General features: G+C 32.6%; 1 long non-coding RNA gene across 1 annotated transcript; it reads right to left on the bottom strand.

Annotated features, from left to right (window-relative positions):
• Positions 1-6,294: 6,294 nt before the first annotated feature.
• Positions 6,295-8,372, bottom strand: LOC145094380 (uncharacterized). Its single transcript, XR_013703320.1, has 3 exons — positions 8,130-8,372; positions 6,841-6,911; positions 6,295-6,422 (listed from the first exon to the last, which is right to left on the bottom strand). It is a non-coding gene; the product is annotated as an uncharacterized LOC145094380 (long non-coding RNA).
• Between the last annotated feature and the right edge of the window lie 4,458 nt (positions 8,373-12,830).

Here is a 12,830-nt window from a genome sequence, read left to right as displayed (position 1 = left end):
AATCAATTTCATCCAGTAACATCATGTCAAAAAATTGTAATATATTGATATTATGGGGATCTAATTGTACATTGTTATTAAGAGGTTTTCCCTAACTATATAACCTAATACTACATTGCGTATCAAGGGACACCTTCTGCAAAGTAATGCTATAAAAAGTAAAAAGATATACACAAAGGTGATGAACATCAAATTCGAACTAAGTAGAGTTACATCTTGCCTTTCATAATTCTTTTAGACTAATGAACCCCTGCTCTGATAATTCTTGTGACCTGATCAAATAAAAGTCAAAAAAATTAATATGCTAATATAATTAATAAAAGAATCAAACAAGGAATGTTAGTTGCAAATACTTGTGCCAAATGTGAGTGGTCAAATGAGGGAAAAGTGAACATCTGCAAGCTATTTGACACCAGCCTATACACAAAAACATATACATATCAACATAAGTTCAAAAATAAATAATAAAAACATTTCAGTTCATTACAATCGAATACTTGATAAATACATAAAGAATTAGATTAAAAAATGTCCAAAAACACCCTTGCAAATATTGAACTTCTTATGTTTGTTGATGGAGCTTCCTAGTACCTCTCTGTCAAGTACAAATATATACATATATAGTTAACAAGTGGAGTTGGAATTGTAGTAATGCAAAGATATCATTGTAAAAAAGAATAACGAGTTTCACCTTTAGTTCATTGGAAATCTCATCCGTATATGGCTTTCTGTTGTTCTTGGTCAACACCATGTTGACTAGAGAAAGAAATTTGTTTACTCAATCTAATTTCTTCTTTTGACAACACACATCCTACCTCATTCCATTACCTCGAGTACAAAGTACTCTACAAAATCATGAAAGTCATTTGGCCTAAGCATGAAAAGAAAATTAACCTTTAGGAAAGGGTATTTCAGTCAATGACCAATATCAAGAAAATCTAGTAATAACCTCAGAAAGGATATTTCAGCCATTTATACAAATGAGCATAATACCTTGGATGCTGTGCTAGCTAAAGCAAAAATCGCCTCAATCCGAACACGCTAAAAGGCCTTAACAAGGTAGAAAAGGTCATAGTTACACTTTAATAATTTTCTTACACAAAATTAAAGCATTGTACGTTAAAAGAATTTCTTACTTTGAAAATTCTGTAACTGGGTAGATTTTTCAATGGACAGGTAGAAGAAGTAAACAACTTCATTAGCCAGGTGGCGAAACTGCATCTTAAAATTTGAAAATTACCATCAATTTATAATAATATTTTTTTTTATGTCAAATCAAAGCAATCACCTCTTTTGTGCTGAGAGTTCTCAAAGGACAAGCTGTATCTTTAGGCGGTGCAACCAGATTCTTCAAAACCTGCCATTGCAAATAAGAATAAGAATAATACAGTGGAATGAAGATGCCTTACTAGTTTAGTAGTATAATACTAAGGAATGAAGGTAAAGCTAACCATCTTACTTTATAAAATGACTCAGGGCCCATCTGTTTTTTCAACATTTTGAGAACTGCAACCTGTAAGAAAGAAGCAGTTGCCAAAGGTAAGACTTTTCAATTCTAACGTGGGGAGTTGGAAGGATAAAAGAAGATGGAAAAAAAGGTAAATGGTTAGTGGTTTGATACATTAGGCCAACTATATTTAAAGAAACATAGATGCCCATGTTTAGTGCTTAACTCATCAAATCCATTAAGTAAAAAAGCAACAACCTCATAATTTCATAAGATCAACTTACAGATTTCCAAGCGTGAATTTTTCCATAAAAACTAATGCATTGTGTTCCATACAAAGATTTGGAAGCATCAGAGGAGCTTAAAGTAGTTGCAGCACTATCATCTGCTTTGCAGATCGCACAATTTGCCTGCAATCATTCAAATGAAACATTAAACACTCTAATCAAGAAATTCAAGACGAATATTACACAATGATCAAAAGAACATTCCTTATATCGCCTATAATGTGCTTCATTGTTTCCAAGAAATTTCTTAATATATGAGTCTGTTAAGAACCCTGCAAGTCCATCTAATAACCATTTTGACAACAAAAAATGGAAAAGTAAATCAGTATTATATTTACATTGCTTTATTTTAATTATGGAAAGCCATAAGTATAGCATGTTACCATCATTTGGTGCTTCTGCAATGATATACACTCCTAACCATTTCCTTTCAAGCCCATATGTAAGTTTTATTCTTGTATATATTGTCTATTGTTCCATTACAATTACAGATTAAAGTAAGCAAAATTAAATTGCATTGAATTATAAGTTCAACCATTAAAAGCATTACATACTTGATCAACTTAACTTCCACCGCATTAAATGGCCGTCTATATCCCTGAGAGGGTGAAAGAAATAAGCTTAACTTCCACCACATTCTTTTAGCTTGAGACCAAATACACCCAGAATAGAAAAGTGAGAGAGAAAGAGAGGGTAACTCTAGCACAGGAAACACACAAGCAAACTATATTATAAATTTAGATTTAGATATATATTTGCAATATCCTACACACCATTTAACGAGTTACAACGTCCCTTCCTCTTACTTGAATGGCACAAGTCCTATAACAAATTACCGATTTCTAATTGGTTATGAAAATAGGATGCAAGCTATTAATCTTCTATTAAAGGTGGGGTTCCTGATTTTATTCGTACGTTCATGAACTGCAACCAAATTAAAGGAACACCTGAATCGACATGATTCTAGTAACTTATGTCATCACAACCAACTGTTATATTCAAAATTATAACCAAAACATTTGATGCTTAAACATGCATACTCATAACGAATCACTTGTTGTGAAACAATCTTTGTACATATCAGGTATTGACCACTCAAGTGACGTGGATGGAAATCAGTACTATAAACCGAATAAGTAAAGTAAATATATGTTATGTGTTTGTTTGGGTTGTTGAGTGGTTTCATTATTGATATTTTCTATGAACAACTATTTGATCGAAGAACAAACTTCTTTCTAAATGCTCAATTTCTCATCACTTGCGTGGTGGTTGGGCACTTTTCACCTTCTTCATTACATAGAATCTGACAATAAGAAAGGTAGGGTGTCTACCCAATTTAAAAAGAATCTTTTACGCCTCACCAGATGCTCTAGGATAGAAATAAGAAAAGAAAAATATGAAATATTCATGCCCATAAACATAATTACGATACTGCCCTTCCATAGCAAAGAAGTTAAAGGGTGCATCAAGGGTAAGGCTGTCTTTCAAGATGTAAGGTTGTCATTCTTGTACAGGTACTCAGGGACACAGAAGGCAACAATTGCTGGCAAGGCTGGTGGAGAAGCTTGATGTCTACCTGCTTGCCTGCTCTTTTTTATTTTTCAATGAGACCCTTATTGGCTTTCTATTGACTTGAATTTAACTTTTTTTTCTTGTGCCTTTAAGTTAACTCTTTTTTTTCTTGTGTCCCCCCCCCCCTTCTTAACTGATAGCAATCTCCTCAGTCAGGGTCTACTTTATAAACCTAAAGTAGAAAGTATTATAGATATGAAATAGTGAGTGAGCCAGGTTAGATTTTAGGAGAGTATAATCTAAAGGAAGTAACTAGTACCTAAGCTGCATTTGATTCTCTAATAGTAGTCGTCAATCAATTCTATGCTTTAGGGAAAACTTCATCAGTTTGAGTACCCCACCACATAGCTAACATGGGGAGGAGGTATGTGCATCATTTGGATTTCCTCACAACTGAAAAGATAATCAAAATTGTTAATATAAAGTGTTCAAAACCATAAAACAAGGGCCTACTTTATAAACCTAAAGGAAATAATTGTCTTATACAAGTTTATACTATTGATGGAGCTACAATTATCAGATGACGGGTGGAAACTTCAAGGTTGATGATGGTGGTGTGCAAGATGACTGGTAGTGTTCAGAGACTATTTGATCCAAATCAAGATTATGAAAGTGTTACCTTGTCAACATGTTGACTTTGTGAATTAAATAAGAAAGTGTTACCTTGTCCACGTGTAAAATCTTATATATCAGTTGACCAAACAGTTATAAAATATAAAGACATAAGATTAACCTATGAAAGCATGTATAATCAATAACTTATCAACATGTGAAAGATTAACCTTTCTAATTTCTCACATTCAATCAGAAATTGGATTATAGGAGGGACACTTACAGCTCTTTCATCTTTGAATCAAATTGAGCCTCATCAAAATAAGATCCTTCATGAACCATAGTCACCATGACTGCAAAAACAACAACAATAATCACTCTTAAGCAAAAGAAACCATGTGAAACATATGTGAGTCTGATTATCATAAGAAAGATATAGTGAGAATACATGGTACTTGATTCCCAGATTCACCAAGTTTCTATGACTCCCAAACAAAACCGTCGACCACATTTCAACTCTGCTCCCTTCCGTCGTGGCCCTTCCCCAATCCGCCTCACCAACCTCAAATCCTGGTGCGAACCAAGTTCGATTAATCCATTAGAACTCGAAGTGTTGGACCCATAGCTACGCCGGTGTCTATCCACCACCACCACAAACCCATCATCCTCATCGTCCTCGTCCGTAAAATCGTTATTGGAAGTAGATGAGATTAGCCCCAAAATAGCAAAGTTCTTTCGTAGAGCGTGGACGGAGTTACCGACAATGGAGACTTGGCGACATCATGGATAGGGAAGAGTAGTGTCTGATGGCACTGATGAAAACATACGAGACAAACAATATTTACATAATCCATGGCCGCTTAGAGCTGATGGGGTTTGATGCTGGTTATGGCGGCTTAGGGCTTGCAAAGAGAAAGGAGAGAGAGTACAGATCAAGGTACAGGAAGACGAGCTGCTTCAAAAGGATTGACAGCCTCACAATATAATTAGGGTTCTTTGTTAGATGATTGTAGAAGGAGAAGAAGCATGAGGCGGGATTTCATTTCCCACCATCGCTTATTAAAAAAAGCGAGAACGCGCCTTCCTAAAAAAAATATAAAGCGACATCTTTACACGACACGATTTTTATGGTAGGTGCCCTCCGTGTTTTTTTTGGACACTAATTTCAGGGCATGCAAACATGCGTGTTCTCTATCCTTCAAATTTTGCAAAGCTGACATTATTTTTTAGGGCACACACAAATGCACGTCTTCTATCAGCGCGTGTCATTGTTTGCGCGTCATTAAAGGGCTGTTTTCTTGTAGTGAGAAGTATACTTCTATTCTTAAAGAAGACTTTAGTCGTGGGAAAGAGGAATGACACATTAGACTCTTTGTTTATTTAGGATTTTCATCAAACATATTGAATGCATGTATAATTTAAGAGAATTTGCTCGAGAACAATAACTACTTTGTACATACATTAGCAGTTTTACAGAAAAATCGCTAAATGATGTCAATTGATGACCGATTGTTGAAGTTTATGAAAAATATCATTGATTGTAATTGCTGAAATCAATGTCAAATGAAAAAAACACCAAACCTTGAAACTCTGTAGAAAACGATATCAAATTGTTGATGAAGACAAGAATTTCTGAATATAAAGTGAAGTAATGATGAATTGTTTAAATCTTTGTCAAATCCATGTTGATTCGTGAAGCTTAAAGTTGTAGAAGAAGATATGAAATTATCATCGATTCAGAAATCTTCATCCGTGATTGCTAAAATCTTCATGTAAAAGAGCTGAATTTATGATCAATTTGTTAAAATCTTCATGTAAAAGAGTTGAATTTATGATTGATTTGCTGAAATTTTCATCTTGATTGATTCCAAACTTATCATCAGATAAAATTGAGATTCTGTTACATCAGATTGTTACAAATTGATGATCGATTGTTGAAATCAAAATCTATTATATAATATGAAATGTGAATGGATCTAAATCTTGTTCGGTGAATGACATAATTTTCAATCTAGGGTTTCTATGAAATAAACAAGAATCTTATACACTTATACATATGTTAGCATAATAAAAAAATTGAATAGTGACTAAACAACCACTGATACTCTAATTAAGCCCCTTAATCAAAAATAATCAGCACTAATCACGTTTTATTGAGAACCATTAGATAAATTTTAATCAAAAGCTAAAAATTGGTCCCCTTGTCTCACAAAATAATCATCATCTCAAATGAACATCTACCAATATATATATATATATATATATATATATATATATATATATATATATATATATATATATATATATATATATATATATATATATATATATATATATATTGTGACACCCAATTTTTTTTTGCAAAAATTTTAAACTTTTAAAACCCATCTTAAATTAAATTAAAACAACTGAAATAGTCATAACGTAATCCATCAACTTAATAATCATATAAAATAAGTGCGGAAGTAATAATAATAATAATAAGGTCCCAACAGAATAACTAGTAGCGATGTCCCGATGCTCCATGTCAAGCCTTAGCCTCTTTAATCTTAACACCTGAAAAGCTATAAGGGAAAAACGTAAGCACGAAGCTTAGTGAATTCAAACACAGACATTGTACTAACATTCATATTTACTAGCCCTAATCCATTTTCCAATTATAATGATAAAGGCAAAGAACGAATCAATGTCTATATTACGAGAAGGACTTGTAGGTTTGAACTGCACCGGGAAAATCCCGTATCATTTGGCCCTAATCACCGCACCTCATGAAGAGTATTACATTGGTGATCTTACCTACCCACCGCACCGGTAAATCCGTATCCTTTGGTGGTGTCCTCATATCCATAATTAGTTACATACAGTGCACATGTACGAATTAAAACAATACTTATATAGCATGCTTTTATAATAAATTCAAATAATCACACACGAGCTAACTAGCAAACACAATCATCAATACAACGGTGTGAGAGAACTCACCTTGAGTGAGTATTAAGGATGGCTAACAATCAAATAATGCTACCAAGCTTGAGCAAACTTCAAAACCTCACCTAAGAAGGACTAAAGGTTAGAAAGGAGATGTAATGAAGCTATGAGTTGAGAAAAGAGTAATCACAGCAAGGCCTCTGAAACAGACCTGCTGTTCAAAACGGATTTACTCCAAAATCTAAAACAGAAACATAGCTTTAACTAAATTTTATAGGAAACTATGATTGCTCTGGATTCCATAACTATAAAGAACTCATTCTAACTCCAAAAGATTAATTAAATATGAATTTTACAAAATGGTGTATCACTTCTGTCTCCAACAATAAAGTCAAGTGATGTTGGCCAATTCTACCCAACTTGTGAGTAGAATTAGTCCAAAAGAAAATTAATATAAGTAAAGGACATAAAAGTGAAAGTCTCAGAGTTGGAATTGAATGAAAAGCATCTCTCAAACTCCAGATATAAAATTCACATTGTGGACAATCACAGCACTAGCAAAAGATGGTGACTGCCCACTGTCCTGGAGTGTGGATCCATTCTAACCAGTTTGAAATTGGAAATAACACCCCATATTCTCCAGATCTTAAATTAATAATATAAGGAACATATAGAAACTTGGAATCACTCTGGATCCTTTTCCAAGCCTTAGAAATGATGAAAACAAAATGACATATCAGAACAGACCCGGATCAGACCTAACAGCAAAGATGCCATTCTTTCACATAGATAAAGCCCTTATCAGTGAGGTTGGCCTTCTTAAGAAAGTTATCCAACTCAATTTGTGAACTTTTGGAACTGGTTTGGGGTCCGTTTGAGTTCTAGAGCTCCAGATATGATTTTTACAAAATGACTACAGATCTGATGGAAAACAGAATCGTAGCCACCCGTGATTCCTTTTTGGCTTATCCATCCTTCTCCTTTTGAAACACATTTTAAGATGTGTTCATCATCCCAATTCAGTCCCCATGATAATGGGGGTACTAAAAACGGTTAGGGATCATTAGGATTTCATTTAGCCACAAGGATGTAATAATAATCAACATGAAAATAAACATAAGCACATAAAATCATCATTCTCCCTTTTAGGGTTTCCATGATCTTTTGCCACATGTAATCCCCTAGATCCATCGTCCACCATATATGGGATGAAGATAGGATCTTGAGATGATGTATAACATACAATTACAAATAAAATAAGAAGGAGAAGAGGTGAAGATGAAATCATAAAACTTGAACAAGGTTATGAATCAAGTTGTAAGAAAGGATAAGGAGGTTCATACCAATACGAATCAAGGCTGGAAATGAACAAGAATTAAGCTCCAAATAGCCCCTTGACTGCTCTTGATCCCAAAGAGAGAGAGAGGGACGATTTTTGAAAGAGAGGGAGGGTTTAGAGTGTTTTCCTTGTGTGTGTTCCAAATGATTCAATTTACACATTAAGTACTATTAACTAGATGGACTTTGCAAATAGGCCCATAGCCTATGGACTTCAATAAAAGGAGTTTACAAGATGATCAAAAGAGTCCAATAACATAAGAAATCAGACATTGGTTAAATAAATTAACCCAAGGTTACAAGGATAATTAAATTAAAATAACCAAACGTACCGAGAAAACCCGGGGCGTTATATATATATATATATATATATATATATATATATATATATATATATATATATATATATATATATATAAAATCTGATGAGACCATGAGATTTTGTAAGATATAAGTAGTGATCCTAATCATTCATTTTGAATATAAAAACAAAAAAACAGTCAAAATAACGACACAAAAAAAGCATCACTTTTCTTTCCCAAAAAACAAATAATAAAATAAAATCAACATTACAAACAAATATTTAAACCAAAATTTTTTTCATGATATTTCTTTTTGAAATAATTGCAAGTATAATATTTTGAAAGACTCCAAAAACATTATATAAAAAATTCTAGTAAAATAATACACATACATATACATGTGTGAAGCTAACCGCAAGACAATTCTCAAATCTCAACCACTCTTTTTGTTCTGGTTAAGAACATCAAGAATTGTCCTTAGACGTGATGGATTTGCGTGCGTCGTACTTCCGTGGAATATAATACAGACTTGAGAATATAATTATGTGCGAAGAACGTCATTTAAGCGGGTTTTACACACACATACACACACACACACACACACATATATATATATATATATATATATATATATATATATATATATATAGAGAGAGAGAGAGAGAGGGAGAGAGAAAGGTAGGTTCATGCGAAAACATAAACATCTTGTGAAAACGCGAAAACATATTTTATCTTATAAAAATTAAACACATGTACTATAAAAAATAAATTTATTAGAAATAAATTAAAGATAATAAGTTTACATTGGATTGTGTTATAATAATATAGATTTAAAAACGTTTTTAATAATTACTTTTTTTCACATCCTTAACCATTTTTAAATTCACGTTTTCATAATAAAAATGTCAAAAATCATACTTTGCTAATATGACACAGTTTCTCATCTATTATTGATTATCATCAGGTATTTCAAAGTTTGGATGAATTATTGTCCAAAAAGATAATGTTGAGGTGGCACAATCTCATATGTTTTTCTTGTTTTCGCGTTTTCGCAAATTATTTGCATTTTCGCATGAACCCTCCCTTATATATATATATATATATATATATATATATATATATATATATATATATATATATATATATATATATATATATATATATATATATATATATATATCGTCCCCTCATGTAGGTGCCAAAAGGCACGTTCAGTCCCTATTTTCAATAATTAACTCGGACCGTCCCTCTTTTGGTTAAAAGTTGCACGGTTCATCCCTCATTAATTTAAATTTACACGTTCATCCCTTACGAGACATAAAATGACAATTATGCCCTTTTGGTATTTCTTTTCCAATTAAACTAATATATATTATTATTAATTAAAAAATAAAAGAAAAAAAAATAAGCCTTAAAACATCCTTAATCCCAACCTCCCCACTCCACCCCACCCATTGTTTTTTATAGATCTCTCTTCTTCTCTAACAAACCCTAACTCAAACAAAATCATCTGATACTCAAAGCTCTTCAAGTAAAGACGCTCTTAGACATATATGGTTCCAAAAAAAATATATTAGAGCTGAAATCCAACACTTTTAGCTTCTGGTTTAACGAAATGGAGATGGCGGAATGAAATGGCGACTATAAGATTATTGGAAGATAGATCAAGAACGTGAACCATATTAGGATTCAACATAAGGGTTTCTTGAATTTGACCAGAATTTTATCAGGAACGGAGCCTATCACTCAAGAATTTGAGAGTATAATAACCCAAATGAGAGTTGAAATATGCAAGTTGAGTTGATGAATAGGTGTTTATTATATGACAGCTTCAAGAGAGTTAACATATCTAAGGATTAAAGTTGCTTTGAACCAACTTCATAACTGAACCCAGTCTCCGTCCTCATCAAAAACTTCCCCGTTTCTTGGATTTGTCATGTGGGTCATGGTTGTTTTCACCGTTCTTTGAATCGCATCGTATAGGAGGACCTTAGAAGGAGACGATTTGGGCTTGATCTGAATCTCCCTCTTCTCCGATCTTGCGTGATGGTCGCTAAGATTTAGGTTGCATAAAGCGTCTGCGTGATGGACTTGTGACCTGGTCGAATGATCTTGTTTCTAAAGAGGCAAAAGGAAAAAGAGGAAAGGGATGAGGAGGGTTTCGACGGTTTGATAGTGTCGTTGGATGTGTTTTGGATTCGTCGGAGTACTGGAGTCGACAGTGATACAAGTGGAGAGGAAACGCACTGAAGAAGAAATGCAGGGGAGTAGAAGACATGCTTAGGTTTAAGGCCTATTTATTTTATTAAAAGTAGAAAATAATTAATTTTTTTATAAAACAATTAAATAAATAATTAATAAATAACAAATAAATAGAAAATAAATAAAAAAAGAAACAAATAAAGGAAAAATTGTCCTTTTACGCCTGGAGGGATGAATCATACAACTTTTAACCAAATGAACGACGGTCATGGACCATTTTTGAATGTAGGGACTGAATGTGCCTTTTGGAACTTGCGTGAGAGTCAATTGGTGTAATATATATATATATATATATATATATATATATATATATATATATATATATATATATATATATATATATATATATATATATATATCACATTAGAAATATATATGAAAATATTACAACCAATAACTTCATAAAAGAACTCACATATAAAAACAATAAACCACACATAAACAAAAAACAAGTACTCAATCAAAATAAAATTTAAACACAACCTGACATCATATTCACTGCAAGTCTCATCTCAAATCTGAACCGTTTTGTTTTGCTTATGAACAATAATATGAGACATCCTAACACGGTTAGGAGAATTTTTCAAATGTTTGTAAGGAAAGTTCTCATCAAATTGGTCATTTACGACATATGGAATATCAAAACCATAATCCAACATTGACGGTGAAACCGAACAAGATTATTTTCTTTCATTAATAACCTCAATATCCTGTAAATACAAATAAGTCAATATAAAATTAATATATAAACATATACTTTATATATAACTTCGAATGCATACATCTTCTTTCATATCGACTTGATATAAGTTTGATTGTTCAATCATATGTTTCATTTTCCACTATGAATTGATGTGTCCATGATATAGCAGACTGATAATACTACATTCACAGCAAACAAAAAAAACAATGTAAAAAACAAACATACAATAGGTTCAACATCTTCCTCAGTCTTATCATTTATAACCTACATCTTCCTCAGTCTATTTACATTAAATGTGTGTTCGACAAAAACTAGATGGTAGCATTTTAGTACGCTACGTGAGATAACTTTTAGATTTTGATATTTTGTTTAAACTAAACGCTAAAAGCTTGTAGTGTCAAACGAGACTCTTTGTTCCAAATGAAGCATTTTGTCAAATGTTAAAAGTCCGAAGCTCTAAAACGCTATGTGCCAAACATGACCTAAACATTCCTCATTGTATCGAATAACCAATGTTTATTCAATCATATGGCTAAGATTTGTCATAATAGTTACTAACATTTTGAGGTTTTAGACGATCCACACTAGGGATGAGCATAGGTGGGTACTCGCCTTATTTTGTTGGACGGGAACTGACGGTTCCTATGAAGTTAGAACCGGAACCATAATCAGTCTTGTGGTTCTAAATTTTGGAACCAGTCCCGAAACTGACTGTTTCGGTCCCAAGACGTGGTAACCCAGTTATGTATTTTTATTAGTTTCGTTAATAAAAAATAATTTTTAGCCATTAATACAAAAAATAAACATTATAACTAGTTCATTATGAGACAAGTCACAAATGGCAAAAAAAAGAAGGCATTTTAAAAGAAAATCCAAGTTGTTATATATAAGTGATAAACCAAAGTTCATGTCCATACCATCAACATGTTAATTCTATTTAATATCATATTTTTTCAATAGATATTATCGTCATGTATGTTTAAATTATTTTACTGTCATGCATTAATATTCACATTAAAACATCTATTTTGAAAAAAAAAAGTTTCAAATATGACTTATTAGCATGTTAACCTAGTTAATTATTTTTAACTTTTAATATTTTGGAACCAATTCTAGTGGTTACCTGGCGGGTACCGGTTCCTCAAAAATGGAAACCGAAACCAAAACCAGTCTTTGGCGGTTCCCACTTTTAGGAACCAGAACCGGAACCAGTGACATCAGTTGGTTCCAAGGCAGTTCCGGTTCAAAAAACGAATACCCACTATCCATGCTCACCCCTAATCCACACACATTCCCTCTCTCTCTCTCTCTCTCTCTCTATATATATATATATATATATATATATATATATATATATATATATATATACACACACACACACACTCATGTACCACACGGAAATGATTGATAAAGTAAAATACACTGAAACTTTAAAAAGT

This window comes from Lactuca serriola, chromosome 3 (assembly GCF_051521515.1).
Source record: "Lactuca serriola cultivar US96UC23 chromosome 3, Lser_US96UC23_V15, whole genome shotgun sequence".
NCBI classification, from domain to species: domain Eukaryota; kingdom Viridiplantae; phylum Streptophyta; class Magnoliopsida; order Asterales; family Asteraceae; genus Lactuca; species Lactuca serriola.
Note: the sequence above shows the minus strand (reverse complement) of the source record. Positions and strands in the feature narration are given on the sequence as shown.